At 41.7% G+C, this 25,956-nt stretch overlaps 1 long non-coding RNA gene across 1 annotated transcript; it reads right to left on the bottom strand.

Annotated features, from left to right (window-relative positions):
• Nucleotides 1-1,234: 1,234 nt before the first annotated feature.
• LOC124267948 lies at nt 1,235-21,099 on the bottom strand. Its single transcript, XR_006896160.1, has 3 exons — nt 21,019-21,099; nt 13,776-13,779; nt 1,235-1,247 (listed from the first exon to the last, which is right to left on the bottom strand). It is a non-coding gene; the product is annotated as an uncharacterized LOC124267948 (long non-coding RNA).
• Nucleotides 21,100-25,956: the final 4,857 nt, after the last annotated feature.

The following is a 25,956-nucleotide window of genomic DNA, read 5'->3' on the forward strand; positions in this document are numbered from 1 at the left end:
TGGACAAACTGTGGACTGTGGAGAAGCGAACATGGGCGTGATAGGGTAACGAGGCAGTACACTACTCTACCACCAACGGCAGTTGTAGGAGCAACATATAGACATATAGAACTGAATGACTTGAGTGTGAAAGTGTAAACATTTAGAGTGAGCTGAATCACAAGATGGTGGTGTAAATCTAGCATATCTACTGCACTCAACCACTTGAGGTTGCAAGTGTAGCGTATAAAGTGAGCTAAATCACTGGTGGTTGTACGTATAACGTTTTTGTGGGCTAAATCACATGATGGTGTAAGTGTAACATATAGACTGCGTTAAATCACTGGAGGTTGTAACTGTAGCATATAGAATGGGCTTAATCACTGAAGATTGGAAGTGTAAAGTATGGACTGTGCTACATCACTGAAGATTGTAAGTGTAGCGTAAAGACAGCGCTATATCACTTGAGGTTGTAACTATAGCATATAGAATGGGCTTAATCACTGAAGAGTGAGTGAGTGAGTGATGTTTGTTTTACACCGCTTTTAGCAATATTCCAGCAATATCACGGCGGGGGACACCAGAAATGGGCTTCACACATTGTACCCATGTGGGGAATCGAACTCGGGTCTTCGGCGTGACGTGCGAACGCTTTAACCACTGGGCTACCCCACTGCCCCAAATCACTGAAGATTTTAAGTGTAGCATATAGACAGCGCTAAATCACTTGAAGTGGTAAGTATAGCATATAGAATGGGCTTAATCACTGAAGATTGTAAGTGTAGCATATAGACAGCGCTAAATCACTTGAGGTGGTAAGTATAGCATATAGAATGGGCTTAATCACTGAAGATTGTAAGTGTAGCATATAGACAGCGCTAAATCACTTGAGGTGGTAAGTATAGCATACACAATGGGCTTAATCACTGAAGATTGTAAGTGTAACGTTTATAATGGATTAAGTCACTAGATGGTGTAAGTTGAACATACAGACCACGCTAAATAACTGGAGGTTGTAAGCGTAGCACATAAACTATGCTTATTCACTGGAGGTTGTAAGAGTATCGTTTATAGAAGGCTAAATCACTAGATTGTGTTAGTGGGACATATAGACTGCGCTAAATCGAAATGTAAAGAAGAGGTGGTCACCATATTGGGACAGCATGAACCACGACTTTCAAACTTCTTTGATCAGTAGTATGCCCCGCCGCATTGAAGCCTGCATTGCTGCCCATGGTGACTTGACAAAATACTAACTGTTCACCTGTCTTTGAATCTGGAGTTATCTTCTGCTAATATTCACATTTAATACGTGAGTAATCTGTGAAAAAAATAAAAATACAATCTTTAAATTCTCAATAATTTCTGGTTGTACTGTACTTTTACCATATAAATTGGGCTAAATCACTGGTTGTACTATATAAAGTGGGCTAAACCTTTACCATATAAACTGGGCTAAATCACTGGAGGTTGTACCTTTACCATATAAACTGGGCTAAATCACTGGAGGTTGTACCTTTACCATATAAACTGGGCTAAATCACTGGAGGTTGTACCTTTACCATATAAACTGGGCTAAATCACTGGAGGTTGTACCTTTACCATATAAACTGGGCTAAATCACTGGAGGTTGTACCTTTACCATATAAACTGGGCTAAATCACTGGAGGTTGTACCTTTACCATATAAACTGGGCTAAATCACTGGAGGTTGTACCTTATAACCTGGGCTAAATCATTTTACCATATACTTGCTATCACAAAATTGGGCTAAATCACTGGAGGTTGTACCTTTACCATATAAACTGGGCTAAATCACTGGAGGTTGTAAATCACTGGAGGTTGTACCTTTACCATATAAACGGGGCTAAATAAGTGGAGGTTGTACCTTTACCATATAAACTGATCTGTGTCAGTGGCGGATGTACGTTAACCATATAGACCGGGCTGAATCACAGTAGGTAGTGAGTACAATACATACATAATATCGAATCACAGGGATTGTCGGTGCAACAGATACATTATACTGAGTCACCGGCCGTGGCGAGTGCAACACATGCGATGCTCGTATCAGCGGAGGTGGTAAGTGTAACATACACTGTATCAGTTGGTGGAAACTCCGGATGGTGTTCTATCAAATGAGGGCAGTATTTCTTGTTTGAGTGGCATTTAGAAGTTGGTATGATGAACAACGAGGAGAGTTCTATGATATACAACTTCTTTGATATAATATGAGCGACGTTTCGGTGTAGCTACTAACACCGTTATCAAGCAAGTGATGTACAATACTAAAGGCAAGGTAATATATATAATATATAATACTGTATATATAAATATCACATTGATAAATAAAAACAGAATGCCTTGTTCTCAATATTAAAAAAAGGAAAAAGAAAAAGGCATTCTGTTTTTATTTATCTATGTGATATTTATGACTGAACACACTATTTTGGACTATTTTGTGCGTATATATATATATATATATATATTAAATTTGGCTAAATCACTGGAGGTTGTACCTTTGCCATATACAAAGTAAGGTTTGAACAGTAAGTGATTGATGTTTGCACAGTTGATGAGGTTGATGTACAAGGGCGGAAGATGTTTACAGTATTTGTTCGTTGTTGTTGACGCACTCTGCAGTGTTGCAGCTAAAAGACGGCGGTAAGTATTACAGCAACGATATGGCCACTTACATAGCAACTCTACGCGCACACAACATTTAGACATTATTACCCTGGATATACCCAAGCTGCATGTGAGGTGCTAGAAGGTTAACAGTCATATGACTTATCCCACCGGGTACCCATTTTCTGCTGGGTCAGCAGAGGCAGTTTTGAACAAACACATGCTTAAGGTGAGACCACATGTATGCTTCGTTGTGGGGCAGGACTGAAGTAATAGAACCGCTGAGGAGTCACGCTGCCAAACATGGTCACTCATCCAAGACTCTCCGTGATCAACGCTGCTTAACTTCAACTGATTTGTGACCTGCGCTCAATGCACAGGAGCACACACCACCAATACATATTACTAAGTCGCAAGAGAGTATGAACATGTGTGTTCACAGTACTAAACATTCGACAGAAAATGCCAGACTAAAATCATTTAATGACGTAACTGGCGTACTCAGTGTAAGACGTTAAATACTTGTCGCAATGATAATTAAGTTCAACATCAGTTAATACTATACCGAGAACGAGACAAAAAGTTCAACATTGACTACCAACGGGTTCCGACGAGACAGGCACTTCCAAGAGGAAAGAGGGCTGGGGAATGAAAACGGGCGAGGGGGTCATAATATGGGGTTGGAGAATAATCTAGTGAACCGGACGTTGCCGGACTTGACCAGTCATCAATTTGTCCAGGCGCCTGTAGCGAGGCTCAGCAGACAAGCAGCAAGTAGGAAAACAATATGTCTCCTGTAATCCTCCCATCGCCCTTTGGCTGGCAACAGGTCATGTGAAAATCGAGACGACTGACTGATCGATTGTCTAAATTGGATATTGGTCCCCCTCCTCCCCTGGGCGGGACTTCCAAATTGGGGATCAATCTGGGGGCAAGGGGGTTGGGGGTACTCTGGCATTCGCATTAGTTAGTTCTGCAGCTTTCCGATGAGTCGAATCGACTGAAAGCCTGTGTGAAGACAGATGCTTCTGTCTGTAATCAGTCGAGAAAATGAAATGAAAACATGAGAAATAGTTGACGGATTGGAAAAACGTCACCTTTTCCTGTCACGACCTTGCCATTTAAAACAGACGTGAAAACACAAAACAGTAATTTACGTTGTACATGGGAGTTATGTCTTTTGAGGTATAGACCCTTAAGATGGGCAGAATTACTCTCATCCTCCGATACTTTGATCATTGGCCGACTACTGTTTTTTTAATTCCCCAAAAGAACCACAACAGAAAACAACTGCACTATCAAAGAAATAAAAGCTCTCAGTTGTTCCGAATGTGATCTGTAAGACAGGAACTCATGTAAGGAACTGTATAATTTTGTACTTAATTTGAAACCGAAATAGCAAATAGTTTCAGTAACGGTCGCTTCTTTGTCGAAGGGCAAATCTCCGCCTGATGAGATTGAATGGAATTTGATCCAAATCATTTACTTGTTGTTCATTAAACTCGGCGTCCGCCACTTCTTAAATGTTAGTTTCAGACAGCATTCGAAATTAACGTCGGTCCTTAGGCCCGAAGCCGACTGAAAACCATTGTCCACAGCTTTTGTTTTCTGCAGGTCCTTGTGGCCAACAGCTTCTTCATCCCCAATAACTAAGAGTATTATTTCCATATTAAAATATATGGCCTACACATTCTGATCAGGACCCACAACTTTTTATGGTCCTCAGGGCCTGAGGCTTTTAAGGGTTAAGGGTAAACCCTGGTTACAACAGCCTTGATACGTTGTATAGTGGGGATATTTTGGAATCAGTGTCCAGATGGGTTCGAATCCCGGTTCGTCTAAATTCTGTTTCTGGTTTTGTCAGAACCATGCTCGTGGGTTTCACGAAAACAGCAAACGTAAAACGAAACATCGGATCCATTACAATAAAGAAGTTGTCTACCCTAAAACATCGTCCCTGTTCATCATACAGGAAAGTGGCTTTCTAAATACTACTTAAAGAGGTCATGCAACTCTATTACTTTTGGGCTGTCAAATACTTTTATGACACACATGTGGATGAAAATTCCAAATTTGATGCATCAGTGACAAAAATGATGTCCGATGCAATTCTTTGTTTTGACTTGCACCAAACGTTCCCTTGAATTTTCCCGCAGCGATATATCTGGAATATTGCTAAAAGCAGCGTAAAATCATATTCACTCACTCACTTGAATTTTTAGGTTAACAATTGACCAGCCTTTGCATGTGTTCATGACAGGTGCCGCCTATTGGGCAGGAAACGCTCTCCTTTTCGCAAACACCCGTTATCATCACTACTTGATAGGGACTCACAATCGCATGATGCATCGATATAGTAGATGTATCCTGTGGATGTAGGAAAAGTTTTGCCTCTTTTATTTCATCCCGGATCATAACACTAGGTGGGGTTGAAGCGTTCGGTCGTCAAGCCGAAAGTTCGATTCCCCACAAGGGTACAATGTGTGGAGCCCATTTCAGGTGTCCCCCGCCGTGATATTGCTGGAATATTGCTAAAAGCGGCATAAAACCATACTCTCTCATCACAAATGAGTGAGTGAGTGAGTTTAGTTTTACGCCGCACTCAGCAATATTCCAGCTATATGGCGGCGGTCTGTAAATAATCGAGTCTGGACCAGACAATCCAGTGATCAACACCATGAGCATCGATCTGCGCAAGTTGAACCCATGACATATGTCAACCAAGTCAGCGAGCCTGACACCCGATCCCGTTAGTCGCCTCTTACGACAAGCATGGGTTGCTGAAGGCCAATTCTAACCCGGACCTTCACGGGTCACATCCCAAATGAACCTGACACACTGTGGTAGAACTGGGAGATTGTATTCAAAGCGGCGTTAAACCCAAATCAATCAGTTTTCTTTGTATGTAACGGCTGTTTCGTTTTAGTCCGTGCTTCGCTTAAACTAGTTCCACGTGAGAAAAGCAAGATTTATGGATGTCAACTTCTCTATTGTGAATAACACAACGCTTCGGCGTTTATTCTGGCTCCTTCATCAGGTGAATGGTAGGGAGTATCGGGCATATATGTATACATACGTTGAAGCACTACAACACATCTGTAATACAAACATGAGGCCAGTGATACACAAAAACAACATGGCAATTGATGTCATAGGAACAGAATACAAACACGAGCAGGCCAGTGATACAGTACAAACATGAGGAAGGAGCAATCATACACTCCAAACCGTCATAATAAACAAGTTGACATCCATAAACCTTGCTTTTCTTATGCTTTTCACTTATAAATGCCCCTCAAAGATTAAATCCACGTATACTGCGCGACTAAAACTATCTGTACCATATCGATATCCGGTTCCTGTTGCGCATGCGTTGTGATATTCATTTACAATGTAGTGGAGATTGTGACGTCACACCTCGAACGATACAGATTATACCAAACAACACTGGTGTAAATAAAAGCGAAAGCGATAATGCTTCACAAACAAATTTCATGTTTTTCTGTTTACATTCGAATAGGATAACAAATGAATACTATGATTAATGTTATCCAATCACAACCTACGAGAGATCGCCGGCTGATGGCGTATCCGTTCAAGTAGACGGGAGCCAAGTTGGCGCGACTATTGAGTGATCATGAAGTCGATTAAGCAATAGTACTGTAACAGTTATATCTGTATCGGGTTTCCACACGATTTCCTTCTACGTGTAAAAGATGGACAATCCAACTTCTTCGACATTGCGAGCAAACCCTTGACCCAACAGACCTTCGTTATGTCCTGGTCGCCGTCACGAGCTACACTCTAACCAAATGCTTTAATACCGTAAAGGTGACCGAAAACTGTTTTTATAGTGCCCCATAACACCGCATGAGGTTGGACACAAGCCCTGCTGACTGACCACTAGTTGACCACTATATGTCATGAACGATGTCTAGACATTGTACATGTTAATATTAACCTGTGACGCATGACATTTATTATTATCACAATATGAGTTTTTTCATTCGGTGAAAAACTAAAACCTTTAATTCCACAAGTGGCTCAAAGAACGTCCTATGTATTGGGGCAATATTTACCGACTTTATCACAAAAGGTCATGAAGTAAACAAATACATCACAAAATAACCCGTTATATTTCCTTGTAGAATGGTTTATCTTGGTTATTTGTCGTTGTTGACCGCTACTCACATCTTATGGTATCTTGTTCGTTAGTTTCAGGGGCGTAGCCCAGTGGTTAAAGCGTTCACATCGTCACGCCGAAGACCGGGTTCAATTCCTCACATGGGTACAATGAGTGAAGCCAATTTCTGGTGTCCCCGCCGTGATATTGCTGGGAAGCCATCACAAATGAGTTCTGGTGTACGCCCACCGTGATATATGCGGGGAACACTGCAGACAAAGCGGCGTAGCAAACCAAACTCACTCGAGCCTCATTCGTTAGTCGCTTCAAAGCATTTGTTATGCTGAAAGGATCTTCACGGGTGATTTGAAATTTTTATCATTTTTTCAAATGTTTTTTGGGTTATTTGTTTAGTTTGTTGAGTTTCACTACATTCAGTCATATTCCAGGTCTAAGACGGCACCCAATTGATGCTGGTCCGATGTTGATCAATTTGGTTTCAAAATGGCGACACAACCGCTGTCGATTGATATATATATATTTGTTAGGGATAAAGAAATGAGAGGTGTCATTTATTGTAGTTGATAGAATAATCACTGAAGACAAGGTAGACACGTTATGTGCATGATTTACAATTTCACTTCAGAAACAGCGATAGTGGACGAGCCTACTGTTCGGAGCGTCTGGAATTGTGGAAAGATTATATTGGATTTTGCCTTTCTGATATTCGTAATTGATTTGGAGTGAGTGAGTTTAGTTTTATGCCGCACTCAGCAATATTCCAGCTATATGGCGGCGGTCTGTACATAATCGAGTCAGAACCAGACAATCCAGTGATCAACAGCATGGGCATCGATCTGCGCAATTGGGATACGATGACATGTGTCAACCAAGCCAGCGAGCCTGATCACCCGATCCCGTTAGTCGCCTCTTACGACAAGCATGGGTTACTGAAGATCAATTCTAACCCGGATCTTCATGGGTCAAATTGATTTGGAAATTTTCAAGCAGCGACACAAGGGCCTGTGACCTGACCACCCGATCCAGTTAGTCGCGTATTACGACATGCATGGGTTCCCGGAGACCAATTCTAACCCGGATCTTCACGTATATTATGGATACACAACGAAGTCTTCACGAACTTCATAACAATAAAAAATGTTGTGACAAAGCACACCAGTTAGTATTCCAAACCACGTAGGTCCGACATCGACCTGATCGTAAGAACAGCTGGTAGACGTGGTTGGCGAGCTGTATAAGGCGCCAGGTTAGTGATCCAGCGAATTTAAGGTTCCGGGATCGAGCCCACCTGTGACCGGGTATAAAAACCTTGGAGTCAACTTTGTTGGCAGACTCTTTCAGTGTTGTCACAACCCCTAGTGTACAGTACACAGCCCTGTGCACTGAAAAGAACCTACGAATCCGCTGGTAAATGACCAGATGGTGGCCACATGAATACGTGCAAACACCTAGTTGCTGGTACAGTAAAACTTGGACAAAGTACTGTGACTATGTGTCCCAGTCCACCCAGCTGTGAATGGGCACCCCGAAAGGATGAGAAAATCACATTAACTCGGTGCTCCTAGTGGCTGCACGAGTTGTATGATCCCCAGGCAGTTGAGATTGAAGAAATACGGTGTGCCATTGGGATCCAATGATCGTGGGGAAAACATAGCGCATGCATGTACATGGGATGGACTTTGGCGCTATATAAATACAATATAATAACTGCCGATGGCCTCGCGAATGTTCAAAGTGTGAAATTTAAGTCCACATTCAGTGAGTGACGTTTATTCATGGAGCCACGTCTTCATATGGTTTCAGTATTGTTTCAAGAGCCCAAATCCTGTTCATTCACTTCCCAACTCCTCTGCTTAAGGGGGTGGTGGGGTGCATGCTAGTTAAAGAGTTCGCAAGCCCCGCTTAAGACCGGGTTCGATTCTTTATATGGGTACATGTGAGAAGCCCATTACCGGTGTCCCCTGCCGTGATATTGCTGGAATATTGCTGAAAGCAATGCTCACTCACCTATTCACTCACCTTTGCTAAAGTTTTCCTTTGTGTCATTGAGTACGAGTGAGTGAGTTTAGTTTTAGGCCGCTTTTAGCAATATTCCAGCAATACTACGGCGAAGGACAACAGAAATGGGCTTTGCACATTGTACTATTGGGGAATCGAACCCAGGCCTTCGGCGTGACGAGTGAACGTTTCAACCACAAGGCTACCCCTCCGCCCCACTTTGAGTACGAAATGTTCCCAGTACCCAGTGACATCGAAGTGGATAACTGTTGTGTATCACTCCTACCGTGTGGAGTGTTGGTCATGCTATCAACCACCAGTTTAACTTCTCATCCTCGCTTGTCTTCACGCCTCAATGATTCAGCTGTAAATTGTTCACTGCGGCGTCAAATAACATCAACTACCTCAACCATGTGCTAACTCTGAATAATGTTTATATTGCAGTGTCTGGATGACAAACTATTTTTCCAAGCATGAGATCGTCTCTTCTGAAGTACAAAGGCCTATGCGATGAATCACAATGTACTCCACCACCATGTCTCTCGTGCGTACGAGATTTATTTGATCCGAGAGACATTTCTCCAAACAGTTTACACTTTAGGGGAACTGACATGATCATCTTTATTCGATTACACACCGATCAGAAGTCACGATCAAAGCAGAACCGCATAACGTGTTAGCATTTCATACGTATTGCTTCAAAACCACTTTAATAATTGTTTGGTCAACACACCGTAATCCAGAGAAATAAACGGATAACTGAGTTGGGTGGAAAGCGAGCCCCTGTTGATGATATTTTCATAGCTCATGGTCGGGATCAAAGTATATCATCGATCGTGTAGTGCTAACAGGATTATGTAAAAGAGAGAGTGGTCTGTGAATGTATTCCCGGTTGATCTTGTTTCATATGAATCGTGGTGAACCTGGCCAAAATGTAGTTGGACTCCATACTTCAATGCCGTGTATGATGCGGCAACTTCCGAGTCTTTTCCAAGTTTTCAATAAAAATGTTTGTAAAACCTTTTGCGTGTTAAATCACCACTTTTTTAGAATTTAGTCCAGTGCATATCTTTGCAAGTCTATTCTTGCTGTTTTGTTAGTTGTATTGGGTTCAGGTTGTTTTAGAATGCTTTGTGCTTTTTTGCAGTGCAATATTTTGCATTGCGTTGTTGTAGGATATCATATATTGCGTTGTGTTGTGTTAAGTAGTGATGGTTCAGATTGGTTTAGATTGCGTTGTGTTGTATTGCAGTGCAATGTTTTGTATTGCGTTGCTGTAGGATATCATATTTTGCGTTTGTTGTATTCTAGTGCAATGGTTTGCATTGCGTTGTTGTAGGATATCATATATTGCGTTGTGTTGTTTTCAATTATCATGGTTCAGATTGGTTTAGATTGCGTTGTGTTGTATTGCAGTGCAATGTTTTGTAATGCGTTGCTGTAGGATATCATATTTTGCGTTTGTTGTATTCTAATGCAATGCTTTGCATTGCGTTGTTGTAGGATATCGTATATTGCATTCTGTTGTGTTCAGTTGTGATGGTTCAGATTGTTTTAGATTGCGTTGTGTTGTGTTCTATTGCAATGTTATGTGTTGCGTTGCAAACTACATCATAATACATTGTGCTGTGTTCAGTTGTGATGGTTGTATTCTATTACAGTGTAATGTGTTTATATCCTAGATCTAAATCGCCATAATGCGCTGTGTTTTATTGCATTATTCTCTGTAATATTACTCTGGACTACTTTGTATATATTTGGGTGCTGTATTTGGGATGGTTTGGTGGACGTGGGTAAGGCGTTCATATGAGAGGACAGTTGCACTTGAAGCGGAGTGGACATGACGGTGGTTGGAGTAAGCTGGAAAGCTGGTTCCTGCTGGTCAGTCAGGTGGACAGATGGCAGGAATCACGTGCAGTGAAGGTCTCCAGGTCTGGGATTTGCAGTATGGAGGTGGTCAGTTGGATGGACAGAAGCAGCACACTGGTCAGTTGGATGGACAGAACCAGCACAGTGGTCAGTTCGATGGAATGACTGCAGTGCTGTACCAGGATTGTTGGACTCTACTGTTGAACTGTATACAATTGCAGACAGTTCAAAGGGGATTCCACCCCACTGATTATTCACGTTGGTTAATTTGTGGTACAAATAAGTCCTTAGAAAGTATTAATTGTAAATTGAAGCTATCAAAAAGGGTGCGGGTGTGCTAGTGTCAACAAATGTGTCCATGTGCCTGCATACTGAACCTAACCAGCCTTCCTTTTTCACGTACAGGTGACCTCTTCGACAGACAATGAATCTCGGTACTTGTGACCGCCATGTGGAGGTCAGTATTCAAGTCAGGGATCTCGGATACGCGCCACACTCTCACCTGCGGCTCTTCTATTGTATACATATCGTAATTGCTCAATTAAACCTCTTAACTCGCGAGGGGCTCCGACAAAGCCAGTTACATGGCCACCGCCACAGGTAACGACAGAGGGTACAAGCGACGTGATTAACACAAATGTTAGTAGGCTAACGAGGTCGAGCTTCAGGGGCGGGCTAACGCTAAGATAATTAGTCTTATGTTCATCGGACCACAAAAGGTTAATGACTTATGTGCCTGATAACATGGATGCGTTTCTAATCACGTTCTTATGGTTATGGTTACGTGGCCTACATCATCATCATCATTGTTTCAGGTGTTAATGTTACATTGTTGCGGCTGCCGCAACGTGTGCATGCGACTCCATCAACGGCCTCTTATTTTCCTGACATTTCTACTGCAACTGCAATGAGTATTATCATAATCAGAAAATGTCTTTCACTTCTTTATCTCACGATGTACCTCTATCGCTACAATTACTGCTGCTGATAATGGGTCTACCACTGCTACAACAGTCACCGCTGCTACGACAATTACTTTGCAGTTTATGTGCCCATGTGTAATTTGGCATCTATATTACGATAATCACTTCTGCCGTTAATGCGTCTACATCTACAAGAACTATCGTTGGTGCCGTTAATGCGTCTACCACTATTACGATAATCACTTCTGACGTTAATGCGTCTACATCTACTGCGACAATCGCTTCTGCCCTTAATGCGTCTACATCTACCACGACAATCCTTGGTGCTGTTAATGCGTTTACCACTACTGTGACAATCACTGCTACTGTTAATGCGTCTACATCTACCACGACAATCCTTGCTACTGTTAATGCGTCTACCACTACTGCGACAATCACTGCTACTGTTAATGCGTCTACCACCACTACGACAATCACTGCTACTGTTAATGCATCTACCTCTACTGCGACAATCACTGCTACTGTTAATCTGTCTACTTCTACTACGTCAAGTATTTCTGCCGTTAATGCGTCTACATCTACCACGACAATCCTTGGTGCTGTTAATGCGTTTACCACTACTACGACAACCACTGCTACTTTTAATAAGTCTTCATCTACTACGACAATTATTGCTGCATGTAATGCGTCTACCTCTACTACGTCAATCGTGCTACTGTTAATGCATCTGTTAATGCGTCTACTACGTCAAGTATTTCTGCCGTTAATGCGTCAACTACGACGACAATCACTGCTACTGCGTTAATGCATCTACCTGCATCTACTGCGACAAATCAATGCTACTGTTAATCTGTCTACTTCACTACTACGTCAAGTATTTCTGCCGTTAATCTGCGTCTACGTCAAGTATCTACCACGACACTCCTTGGTACTGTTAATGCGTCTACCACTACTACGACAACCACTGCTACCTTTAATGCGTCTACATCTACTACGACAATTATTGCTGCATGTAATGCGTCTACCTCTACTACGTCAATCGTCTGTGTTGTTAATGCGTCTACCCCAACTACGACAATCACTGCTACTGTTAATGCATCTACCTCTACTGCGACAATCACTGCTACTGTTAATCTGTCTACTTCTACTACGTCAAGTATTTCTGCCGTTAATGCGTCTACCTCTACTACGACAATCGTTGGTGCTGGTTATGCGTCTACCACAACAGCCACTGCTACTACAACAGCCACGTTGCTGTTAATGCGCCCATGTCCAATACGACATCTACTACCGCTGTCAATGCCTCCGTTAAGAATGAGGGGGCTTAATGTCTGTTGTCAAGGATACAGTATTTGTAATCAGTCATGAAAACATTCCTATCAGAGATGCAGTGCGATGTTGTTTGCACAGAAAACTACCACCTCAACAATGCCACTCCACCAAGGTCATTTCGTTTAACAGGTTTTACCACACCAAGCAGAATTCATCGTTCGACCAGTTTCCGTAGCAACTGAACTGCGTTGTTTTAGGATATCATATACTGCGTTGTGGTGCGTTCTATTGTGATGGTTCCGATGGTTTCGGATTGCGTTGTGTTGTAGTGTAATGTAATGTGCTGCGTTGCAAAATATGTTATAGATTATAATGCATTGTGTTGCGTTCTATTGTGACGAGGGCGATGTGGTAGCCTAGTGGCTAAAGCGTTCGCTCGTTACGCCGAAGACCCGGGTTCGATTCCCAACATGGGTACAATGTATGAAGCCCATTTCTGGTGTCCCACGCCGTGATATTGCTGGAATATTGTTAAAAACGGCGTAAACCTGAACTCACTCATTCTATTGTGATGGTATATCCTATTGCAGTGTTTATTGCGTCTAAATCGTTATGGAAATCTGGTAGCTGTGGTTTAATAATTATTGTGCGTTGATTAGTACACATTTTAAATGTACACCCATCCGCTAATTAAACTTTATCACTTGCCCTGAATGTGACCAGTTATTTTAACGTGGGTGACATTTTGTGCTTGGGGTGGTCTGATTAGCTTCCTGTACTAGGAAAGGAGTAGGTTAAGTTAACCTTTTTTTTTGTTTTATTGCTGTTGTAAGACCAGACTTTGCACATGTGTACACGTAATTGCTGAAGACTGTGTAATTAAATTCTGAAAGAAATTGTAACGTTACTATAGAGGTCTGTGGGAAAACAGTTGGTTTTGTGCAGCATAAAAGGAACTATTACCCACCTATAAGCTAAAGTTATGAATTTATAATCAAATTTTGTTTGTTTGGTATTTTTTGGTTTAACACTGCACTTGGCAATAATCCAGTTGAATGGCAGCGGTCTGTAAATAATCGAGTGTGGACCAGACAATCCAGTGATCCACAGCATGAACATCGAACTACGCAATTGGGATACGATGACTCGTGTCAACCAAGTCAGCGAGACTCACCAATCCGTCCCGTTAGTCGCCTATGGGTCCCGTTAGTAATATGGGTCAGTCCGCTACTGTTCGGAAAAAGCCTAGTAATTTCATCTTGCATGAGAGCACAGTGTCACTGTCTTGACTATTCTTTATGTAAGCCCATCTTGAGCTTGAATAAACCCACATAATTCAGTGATAGTTGCCTTTCATATCACCACACTTACGACAAGCATGGCATGAAGAAGATCAGTTCTAACTCGATCCTCACGGGTATTCATAATCAATAAGATCAAATACTGCGTTGTCTTTGGCGATTGAAGAACCTGTTCAATGGACAAGCAGTATTGCAGACCCTTGTCCACGAATGGTCACTTGAACCCCCATCGACAGTAAACTAGTATCAGAGCATGACCCAACTTAGATTCACTTTCAATCATGTTCGCACAAAACTGAGAAGTCTCTTTTTTTGACAATCAACGTTTACCTAAAAGTGCAAAACAATATAACAATTGATCAGCTCATTAGACTTTCTTATAAAAAAATAATAAATCAAATAATAATAATACTCCAGCATCAATATAAATTGCGAATCATCCGACACAAAGCATCTGTAGATATAATGTTTGTAATTTCAGGCATGCAGACATCAAGTTGTATCTAAATTATATAAAATTGATTAGAAAGAAAGTAAATTGCGCTACGCCCTTCACTTATGTCGTCAAAAAAGAGAACCGTAACTCTTAAGGAGCGTTTATGTCATTAAATTCAAGTTTAGTTCAATCAGAAGAAATGCGAATAAAATGCAATCATCACTTATAACGACAAGGACGCGAGGTATAAAAAGTCTAAAGAACATCTCATAGCACTCGGCTACACAAAGGATGTTTAAAACCTTTCATAACATCATTAGCAGCACCATTAGTTCATCGACATGGGAAGTCCTTTATATCCGACATATATCCAGCAGATATCCGCCATATATCCAAGCTTATATCCATATATCCAGGCTTATATCCATATATCCAGGCCGTATTTCGCGTCTCTGTCGGTAAAGACGGCACACACGAAATATCTACACTGCACAAGTTGATGACCTTCTGGACTCATTAGAAACACAGCACGGGTTCAGACAAGATGTCTAATAATGGAAAATTTCGATTAGCGCTTAAGTCCATATATAAAGACAAAGAAAAAAGTTTTCAAATGCTTGGGAGTATAGTAGGCTGCAAGTTTATTGCCTTTCTACAGAAGTATTACTTTCATGTGATAGTTTTCAAGTAGAAAACGGTATTCTACTATGTTTGTGATGTAAATGATCGCCATTGTACCACCTGGTCAGGCTCTCTAAACCAAACCTTACGGGACTACGGTAAGAAGCATACGTCAAATACATGGTATTTCATGTTCTCGTGACTCATGGGACTTCAGAGTCTCAAGAATACTGGAAACGGATATTTACATTATGACTTCTATCATTTACACCAAGTGTTTGTTGTTACAACCATTTGCATGAGTGAGTGAGTGAATATGGTTTTAAGTCGCTTTTACCAATATTCAAGCAATATCACGGTGGGGGATACCAGGGATGGACTTCACACACTGTACCTACGTGGGGAATCGAACCCGGGTCTTCGGCGTGACGAGCGAACACTTTAACCATTAGGCTACCCCACCGCCCCTCATTCGAATAACTTAAATTTCGTTATATGTGAATATAACTTTACAATATTATCGAAATTGTATGGGGTTTATTTTTCAGAGATAGGCTATTTATTAGGTTTATTCTGTCAAAATATACACAAATTACGACTGAAGGTCTCCTATACTTAATACTACTCACCTGTTTTTGTGTCATAGTGTGAAGGGGCGGTGGGATAGCCTAGTGGTTACAGCGTTCGCTCGTCATCCCGAGGCCTGGGTTCGATTCCCAACATGGGTACAATGTGTGAAGCCCATTTCTGGTGTCCCCGCCGTGATATTGCTGGAATATTGCTAAAATCGTCGTAAAATTAAACTCAAGTTGTCAAATGTAACATTATTATTATATTTGAGATTGTACTTTCTTAAATAGTGCCCATATGTAGCATTACATATTGGGGATTACAGTTTCTCAGTAAAGTACAGTATTGCTAAAAACGGCGTAAAGCCAAACTCAGTCAGTCAGTAAAGTACAGATGTAGTGCTCTTTTGTGTTGAGTCCCATCCGGGATTCTATCTACACCTCTCAGAGTAAATGACCTAATTTGCATTTTACAAAGAAAGTTTATTCCCAGATATAACCACAGGGGCTTGTAACGCTAAAAACTGCCATCAAAGTATGTACTTTCACTGACGGGGTCTTAGCACTATATAAAAGGAAAGGGATGTAACGAGGTCAACACACCAGGTTCGTGTCAGGGCGAATTCAACAATGTTCACTGTATTTATCCCATTTAAAGTGTGCACGCCTTTCAAGCCAATAGATTTACCTACAAAATAAGACATAGAGCACAAAAATCGAAGCAGTACTTTGGGAGCTAGGGTCTTCGGGAGCTCGAAAAATCGTGATTTCTCGGATCGGAGCTAAAATCTCAGCTCAGAATTTGTAGCGGTAACTCACCCATTTTCTTGTTTATTCCACATTGAACTGATGGCACCTGTCAGCGAGCTAGTCGCCATTCTTTCGGAGACACTTACACCTCACTGTCATAATGAGTTTACGTACATTTATTCATCGCAAACAGAATTCTGTCGTGCGCGTTCGCCATTGACGACCTTGGCCTTAACCTGACCTTAACCTTGATGGCAGTTTTTAGCGTTACATGCCCCTGTGGATATAACTAATGTTACATTTTCAGAGAGCAAATGTGTTTTGTCATAATCATGAGCCAGTTAAGGCTTATGTCCACAACAAATCCCTATGAAAGACTTGAACAGTCCGCTCATCTGGACTTGCCTATAATCATTGATTAAGTACAGACTTTAAGCAAGGCTATTCTCATGTAATCTGCCAGGACAAAAATATTCACTTAAAATTAGAGTAAATCAACAAAAAACTGAAAACAGTAGCTGAAAAAACTCAATGTCTAAAAACAACTTTGATATCCGTTTCAAAAACACAACCTACGGATATCACGTGTAGTTTAATTTCTAACCACAATCAAACAATTGTTTATGGGTTCTTTTCCCCGCAGTGCTTATTTCACATGATATACGTGATCAGGTCTGTGTGTACGATATGTCATGTGTTTATTTCACTTCAAAATAGTTTCGCATATCATACAGCTTAAAATGTCAATATATTTAAGTGTGGTATTATACCTACTTTTCAATTTTAATTTCACCTATTTTTCCGATTGTGATTTCTGTTGTATTTTCAGATGGAGCAATTTCTAAAGTTTTTATTTGACGGTGATTATCTGTCTGTTTATTTATCTGTTTGCCTCCCAGACGTCCATAAATCTCAAATAGACATTTAGAGTCAGACATTCATGAAATGGCGACTATTCTGTTTGTCTTGCCTGAGCAGAGAAGCTCTCATAATATTTACTCTTTGCAATTTACAGGAATTGACTTAGATTTGCTGCGGAATTGTCAGTTTTATTGGGAATGACAACAGTTGGTTCAAGCAATAAGCGAATTCAGCTGTCCAACGCGCCTTGATGTTACCAGGGCAATGTAATTACATCCGTGCCATGAGATTCGACAAAAAAGGGGATTAGTTGGTTTACAATGAGTGAGTGAGTAGTAGCAGTAGCAGTAGTAGTGTAGTAGTAGCAGCAGCAGCAGTAGTAGTAGTAGTAGTTGTAGTAGAAGGAGAAGAAGAAGCAGTGCGGTGTTAGTGACGGTTGCTGTAGCAGTAGTTGATGCAGTGTTGTGTTGCTGACGGTTGCCGTAGCAGTAGTTGGTTGGTTAGTTGGTTGTTGTTTTACGCCGCACTCAGCAATATTCCAGCTAAATATGGCGGCGATCTGTAAATAATCGAGTCTGGACCAGACAATCCAGTGATCAACAGTATGAGCATCGATCTGCGCCACCACCAGATACAACATAATCAACGTCACGGACAAGACGTCGGAGACAACGTAAACGTCACAATGTAACGTCATCAACATAAAAACAACATCGTCATTGAAAGACTAACTCTTAGTCTTTGAACATATCGTATTTGGATCCGGGAGAAGATTCGGGTTAGAATTGGTCCTTCAGTAACCCATGCTTGTCTTAAGAGGAGACTGACGAGATCGGGTGGTCGGGCTTGCTTGGTTGACACATGTCATCGTATCCCAATTGGTTTTGATCAATTGATTGTCTGGTCCAGACTCGATTATTTACAGACCGCCGCCATATAGCTTGAATATTGCTGAGAGCGGTGTTAAACAACAAACAAACAAACAAACAAACAAAAAGAGACGTGATCCCAGTGAGATGCTTAATGTGAGAAAAAATCCCGACTTGCTTCTTTTAGGGATTTCGCAGATAGGGTTGGTGGGAGGGGATATAATATGGTTCTGGGACTGCGAGACCGACCTGGTCATTGATGCCAGCAGATCCCGCAGAGACACCAGGAGGACGTCATCGGCATTTACGACGCCAGTAACAACAGCAACTGTAGCTGTACTCATCCACCTCTGCACGAACCGTTATCATGATTTATGTAACATCAGACAACCAGACCAGGTGATGACGGCGAGAGTGGTGGCCTGCTAGGCAACGAGATTACCAAAAGGAAATGAACGGAAAGCACAGATAGCTTTGTGTACACAATATTGTTAGTCCAAGGAGATAACAGTCTCGTCCATTTGTTGACGGGCATGTTATCATGACGTTATCCTGACTTACAGTTATTGCGATGCTGTAACAATAATACTAACGGGCCGGTTCTGAGATGAGTGGTAAAGGCGTTCGCACGTCACGTTGAAGTTCCGGGTTCGAATCCCAACGTAGGTTCAATGTATGAAGCCCATTTCTGGTGTCCCTAGCGTGATATTTCTGATATAATGCTAAATGCGGCGTGAAACTAAACTCACTCACTCACAAATACTTACACATTCATACGTAAATGAAAGGTTATATATGTGTTTACAAATTATTCTAATTATTTGCTGATGAAAGGTGTAAAAAAATGTTTTATATACATATACGACATCTCTATTACGTTTAATTGTTACCAATTAGAAAATACGAAAAATATACAGTGATTACCAACAAGGAGATATGTTGAATAAAATGTATGATAAAGTAAACATTTACACACACACACACACTCTCACTCTCTCACTCACTCACTCTCTCACACACACACACTCACTCACTCACTCACACACACACACTCACACTCACACTCACACACACACTTTTCCTTTTGGGCAGACCATTCAATATTTGCTAAAAGGGCGGTGGGGTAGCCTAGTGGTTAAAGCGTTCGCTCGTCACGCCGAAGACCCGGGTTCGATTCCCCACATGGGTACAATGTGTGAAGCTCATTTGTGGTGTCCCCCACCGTGATATTGCTGGAATATTGCTAAAGCGGCGTAAAACCATACTCACTCACTCACTCATTTGCTAAAACCTAAACTGTTCCCTGAATATGGAAATACGTATTTTGACTACAGGTCAAATTACAAAATCGAGCGGCATATATGTGTTATGGAAAGCCGCTCACAACCACTCCGAGAGGATTAATGCTCGCCCCATAAGAGGAATAATACTCCGCTTCCAAAACATTTGGAATGAAAATATTCATGTGCAAAGGAAAACAAATCTACATGTTTCTCCTCAACATAAGGGATGTAACAAAGGCCATGAAACAAGAAGGCAATGTGGCCTATCTTCAGATAATGTGGTTCACCCGAGCTTCCATGTGGAGCGGCCATGTGGAGTTGATCATGACCGGTATCCCCCCTCACGTGCCTGCCATACCCCGACCTCTTTACCCTCGCTCAACGGGGTCTCAGATCTCGGACATCAATTGCCTGCCTCATCACTGACACACCCAGTCGTCGTCTGGGGATGTACCAACTCCTCACAGGTACTCACCTGGGGAAATGCAATGTTAGTACTCCTCACCTGGTACTCACAGCTACTCACCTGGGAAAATACAATGTAAGTACTCCTCACCTGGTACTCACAGCTACTCACCTGGGAAAATAAAATGTAAGTACTCCTCACCTGCGTACTCACAGGTACTCACCTGAGGAAATACAATGTAAATAGTCGTCTCCTTGGGACGTTCCATCTTCGCACCTCAGGATGTAACTGTTACTTATCTGGGGTCATATTGCCTCCTCACCTGGTCACGTACCTCCTTCTAACCTGGGGACAGATCTCCACTTCACCTGGAGACACATGTCCCCACCTGGTGGCAAACCTCCTCCTCACCTGGGGACGTTCCATCTTGTCACCTAATGATGTATATATTACTTACCTGGGCAGGTACCTCCTCCTCAGCTGGGGAAGTACCTCCATCTAACCTGGGAATGTATCTCCTCATCACCTGGAAACACACCTCTTCCTCACCTGGTGACATACCTCCTCCACACCTGAGCATTTGCTTCATCCTCACCTGGGTCCCTATCCAGAAAGGGTTCGTAACGTTACGACCTGATAACTCTATAGTTTATCACAGGTTTACGAGTGCCGTAGCGCTACGAACGTTTTATGGATCTGGACCCAGGTGACACACCCCTTCCTCACCTAGGGACGTATCTCCTCCTCACCTGGGGACATGCCTCCTCCTCATCTGAGGACACCTTCCTCGCTACCTGAGGACGTACACTCACTCACCCCCACGATGTGCATATCTCACCTTGCGACGCACCTCCTTTATACTAGAGGACGTACCATGTCCGCACCTGGGGTAATACCTCCTCCTCGTATGTGGACTTACCTCTCCCTTAATTGGGATCGTATGTGTATCACCTCCTAACCTGGGTACAACTTTCCCCTCACCTGTTGACGTATCTACTCCTCATTTTGGGATGTACTTCCAGTTCACCTAAGCATGTCCCTTCTTCTCCCCGGAAAAATATCCTCATATGGGAACGTAGAGATCTAGAATGAGGACTATTTTGCAACGACTTGCTTGACAACGACATTAGAATCTATGTAGAAACATCGCCTATACAGAATAGAGAAGTTGTATAGCCATAAAAAAAACCATTAGAATCTATGTCGAAACATCGCCTTTACAGAATAAAGAAGTTGTATATCCATAAAAATAGTCATCATTCTTCATCTACCCAACTTCTAGAATGCCAATCAAAGAAGACGTAGAGATCTGATGAAAAACACTACTTGTCTGTGGGTTTTTGGTTTGTTTGTTAACTCACTCCGCACTCAGTGTTCAAACATGTGGCGGTGGTCTGTTGATAATCGATCCTGAACCAGACAATCCAGTTATTGACGTCATGAGCATTGATCTACGCAGATGGGACATGATGACATGCGTTAACCAATTGTGACCTTCAGATCTCGTTAGCCGTCTCTTACGATAAACGTGGGTTGTTGAAGACCAATTCTAACCCGGATTTCAAAGTTCACTACCTGTAGTCATATGTAGGAGGGTAATGATGATAATGATGATAATGATAATGAATTTATACAGCGCCTGCTTCCAAAACGTATTTGCTCAACGGCGCTGAAGATGAGTGTAAGAAAAGTCCATGAGAGGGATATTGTGAACAGATGGGTTTTAGGGCTTTTTTGAAAGAGTCTTTACAGTTGATTTCTCTGATAGTGATAGGAAGGCTGTTCCAGAGTAGTGGGGCTGCAGCTGAGAAGGCTCTGTCACCCATTGTGGTCCTGGTGGTTGGCTGGGAGAGAAGAAAGAGTTGCTGGAGCGGAGTGATCTGCTGGGAGTATGGAGAGTTACAAGATTCTTCAGGATGTAGGTGTTGCAGCCGCAGGTGTTGGTGTATTTGTAGGCACAGCATGGCATGTGCTTAAGTTATCACTCACGCTTTTCGGGAAAGCCTGCAAATTTTCAATTGTTAAAAAAACAATCTTAATGAACATTTTCGTGGGTTCTCTCAAACACAATTCACATTTCGGTAATGGAAAGAAATAAGTATTTCATACTTTGAAAGTTTTTCGAGACTGACGCCATTATTTTAACAGATCAATATACTCATCAGCAACATGAGAAATAACGGTATTTTTACAGATTCCATTTCGAACTGCAGACGTTTTTATAATCATACAAAATCCATAAACAAAATGAGTGGTCTAACCGAATAAATACGGCTCGTACGGCTTCCTTCAGTCCACGCCAACTAGGTAGGTTCAAAATTGAACACACATGCGAACGCCGGTTCTGATTGAACTAATTTTCCGCACCTCGTTGTTCCTTCCGACACCACCTGATCAACGATGTTAGTGACGATAATTTGTAACATCATTGTCTACAACGGCGACTGGGCTGAGATAAATCTGTACAAACATCCCCACCGTTGGCTGCCCGAAATACAACCGACGACTGAGATTCGCCTTCTTAAATTCTCATTTCGTTTTTCCTATTTTAGGAAGTCTGCACGTTTTTACAAACACTCGCGACTTTAGCGTTAATTATGTGCTATGAATCCTACCACTAACCATGTATAAAAAAGATTGGAGAAAATTATATCTGCTCTTGTCGATAAAAAAATTCAACCGGAAATTCTCGACCTTTATGTCTAAGCACATGCTAAGGTTTGTCTGGTGTAAATTGCCTTTATTCAACCTGCTGCAAGTCATGTTTTGCGCTCGGCAGGGTTGGAATCTGATCATTGAAACATTACGAGTTAATTACAATCGTCATGAGAACTCGAGATCTCGCGAGGAAGTTCCAGTAGTGGTTTCTGGTGTGTGGTGGCTTCTTTTAATTGTGCTACGGATTTCTTTAAAAACGTGACGTGGCTTTATTAGCAGCTGAACTTTGCCAAGCTGGGTCTGACTTGTGCATCTGATTCAGTGGATGATCACATAATGTGTAAAACCGTACCATGTATAAACACGGCCAATATATTTCTTTGTCTGTATATCTCCCTGTTTTAATTTCGAAATTGCATACCGCCTTGATTTATGTGGTTGCTCTGCTTTTATGAAATACAACTTTGGGTGATTTTTTGGTTGTGCTTTGTGTTTTTCGTGTGTGTGTTTTTAGGTTGTTGGTTGTTTTTTGTTTGTTTTTTGTATGTGTTTTCTTTTTTCCTTTGTATTTTGTTATTGTTCTTGATGATTTGCTTAGTGTTTTTGGTTTTTTATTTGCTTGCTTGTTTTAATTTGTTTTTTTTTTTGGGGTTATTTGTGTTGTTTGTTTGTTGTTGATTTTTGTTTTGCTGTTGTATTGTTTTGTTGATGCTGTTGTTTGTGTTATTGATTGATTTTGGGTGTTTGTTTTGTTGGTTTTTGTTATTATTATTTTATTTTTATTTTTTTTTTGGGGGGAGGTGTTATTGTTTTTGTTTAATATTTTAAACCGTACTCACAAACACGGGTGAATCTGACACTCTTAAAGATACATATTACTCGACTAGTTATTATGTGATATTTAATTGCAATTAAACACACTCTTGGCATGTAATGGGAATCATTTGCATCTATCATGTAGTTAGGTAGTAGTAGTAGTAGTAGTAGTAGTAGGAGTAGTAGTAGTAGTAGTAGTAGTAGTAGTAGTAGTAGTAGTAGTAGTAGTAGTAGTAAAGAGAGCAGTAGTAGGACGAGGAGGAGGAGAAGCAGTAGCAGCAGTATTAAACTTTACACAGTCGCAGTCTTCTACCTTCTAACGTTTCAACATCGCAAACTCAACACATCTAAAATATACACCAAATTACACCATATCATGTACCACGTTGTTCCGATATAGCTCATTCCGCCATGCAAGGATTGTGCTCCATGTATCCCCTGTTGAAAATAACCGTCATGCAATAATATACAACAATCGAAAGTTTATTTACAAGCCCTGTTTCCCTTTTACATGATCACAGTCGTTCATTAAGTGCACCTTGCTAGGCCAATTTGGTCTGCTCCAATCCAACAAGGCATATTATAAACAAATAACTGGCAGAGGTAGAAACGAGGCGATCTATCTTCGTTAGGCTGCACAATGCACCTGAGGTGTGTTTTGAAAGTATGTTTTGCCCAAATCGCTTCAGTTTATTGTGGAAATTCAGGATAGAGCTTTATTGCTGTGGTGATGATCCCCGGCTTCCGGTTGGGCATAACTACATCCGGTTTTTCGTGTTTGGATGTCACGTGGGAGTTAGAAAAAAATCAGTGTATTCAATCAGTTCATTTTATGCATGCGTGTTTTGGAATGCACTCTTATTGATATGTGTTCATAGAAGAGTATCTGTGATTCGGTTAAGCCGTGTTGACTAACAGATTCGACTTTTACTGTTTGCTGAAATTACCGAGTAGCATTGAAATTGGCTGCGTCCACATCGCCTTGCGCCAGCAAACAGTAAACTGAGTCGAAGGCCTACTTACAGTTTTTCCTACATGAATAACACCACACCATGTCTGCTACTGCTGCAGTTACCGCCACCAACACTCCACTGCGTCTACTACTACAACAACAACTACTACTACTACTACAACAACAACTACTACTACTACTACAACAACTACTACTACTACAACAACAACTACTACTACTCCTCCTACTACTACTACTACAACAACAACAACTACTACTACTACTACTACTACTACTACTACTACTACAGTGTTGATCACTTGATTGTCTGGTCCAGACTCGATTATGTACAGACCGCCGCCATATAGCTGGAATAGTGCTGAGTGCGGCGTAAAACAACAACAAACTAGCCAACCAATTATTGCTACAGCAATCGTCGTAGCAACTACTACTACTACTGCTGCTGCTGCTGCTGCTGCTACTGCTACTAAAGATACATCAACCGTCACTAACACAACACTGCTTCTTCTTCTTCTTCTTCTTCTTCTTCTACTACTACTACTACCACTACTACTACTACTACTACTACTACTACTACTACTACTTCTACTACTACTACTACTACTACTACTTCTACTAAAGATACATCAACACTACATTGCGTCTACTACTGCTACTGCAACAGCTACTAACACAACACTGCGTCACTACTACTACTACTACTACTACAGTAACCGTCACCAAAACTACCACGTGTCTACTATCGCTACTACTACTACTACTACCACCACCACCACCACAGCAGCCATCAGTCAACCCCACCTTCCCCAGCAGCTACAGCAGACATCACAAACATCAAGCTAAGGCCTCCAACATCAAGGCTCCCTTTTTCAATAATCCATCAACTGCTGTCTAGTATTTGACCAAGATGACGTACCGAGCTCCGCTCCTGTCTACTCGAAGCCAACACGGAGGAGCAATGAGGGACGACGAGTGACTCTCCACCTCGCCCCATTTTCATTTGCAGTAGTCCAAGTGACGCGTAAGTGTTGCCCAACGTTTACCCAGTCTCTTAATGTCCTCTTCCCTCGCTCCACGACTCGCAGTTACGTTCCCGATACTCTCAAGTGTGAACAGGGAGCAGCAATGCTGATTCCACCACTGAAATATATTTTGTACCACTGAAATATATTTTGAACCTCTAAATACGATCAGGTAGATACGGTCAAGTGACATTCTGGTATAACGCGCATCTCACATGTGCGCCAACCTATCTTAACCATTTGTCACTTGTAATTGCATTCCACTTCCACAATACAGTCCATTCGAATAAACCCGTGAAGGTTCGAGTTAGAATGAGCCTTCAGTAACCCATGCTTGTCGTAAGAGGCGACTAACGGGATCGGGTGGTCAGGCTCGCTGTCTTGGTTGGACACGTGTCATAGGTTCCCAATTGCGCAGATCGATGCTCATGCTGTTGATCACTGGATTGTCTGGTCTAGACTCGATTATTTACAGACCGCCTCCATATAGCTGGAATATTGCTGAGTGCGGCGTCAAACTAAACTCACTCACTCACTCGCTCATTCGAATAAAAGTAACCATTGATCGTCCAGTTTTGT

The sequence above is a fragment of the Haliotis rubra genome, unplaced genomic scaffold, assembly GCF_003918875.1.
Source record: "Haliotis rubra isolate DU_JTF1 unplaced genomic scaffold, ASM391887v1 Scf135, whole genome shotgun sequence".
NCBI classification, from domain to species: Eukaryota; Metazoa; Mollusca; class Gastropoda; order Lepetellida; family Haliotidae; genus Haliotis; species Haliotis rubra.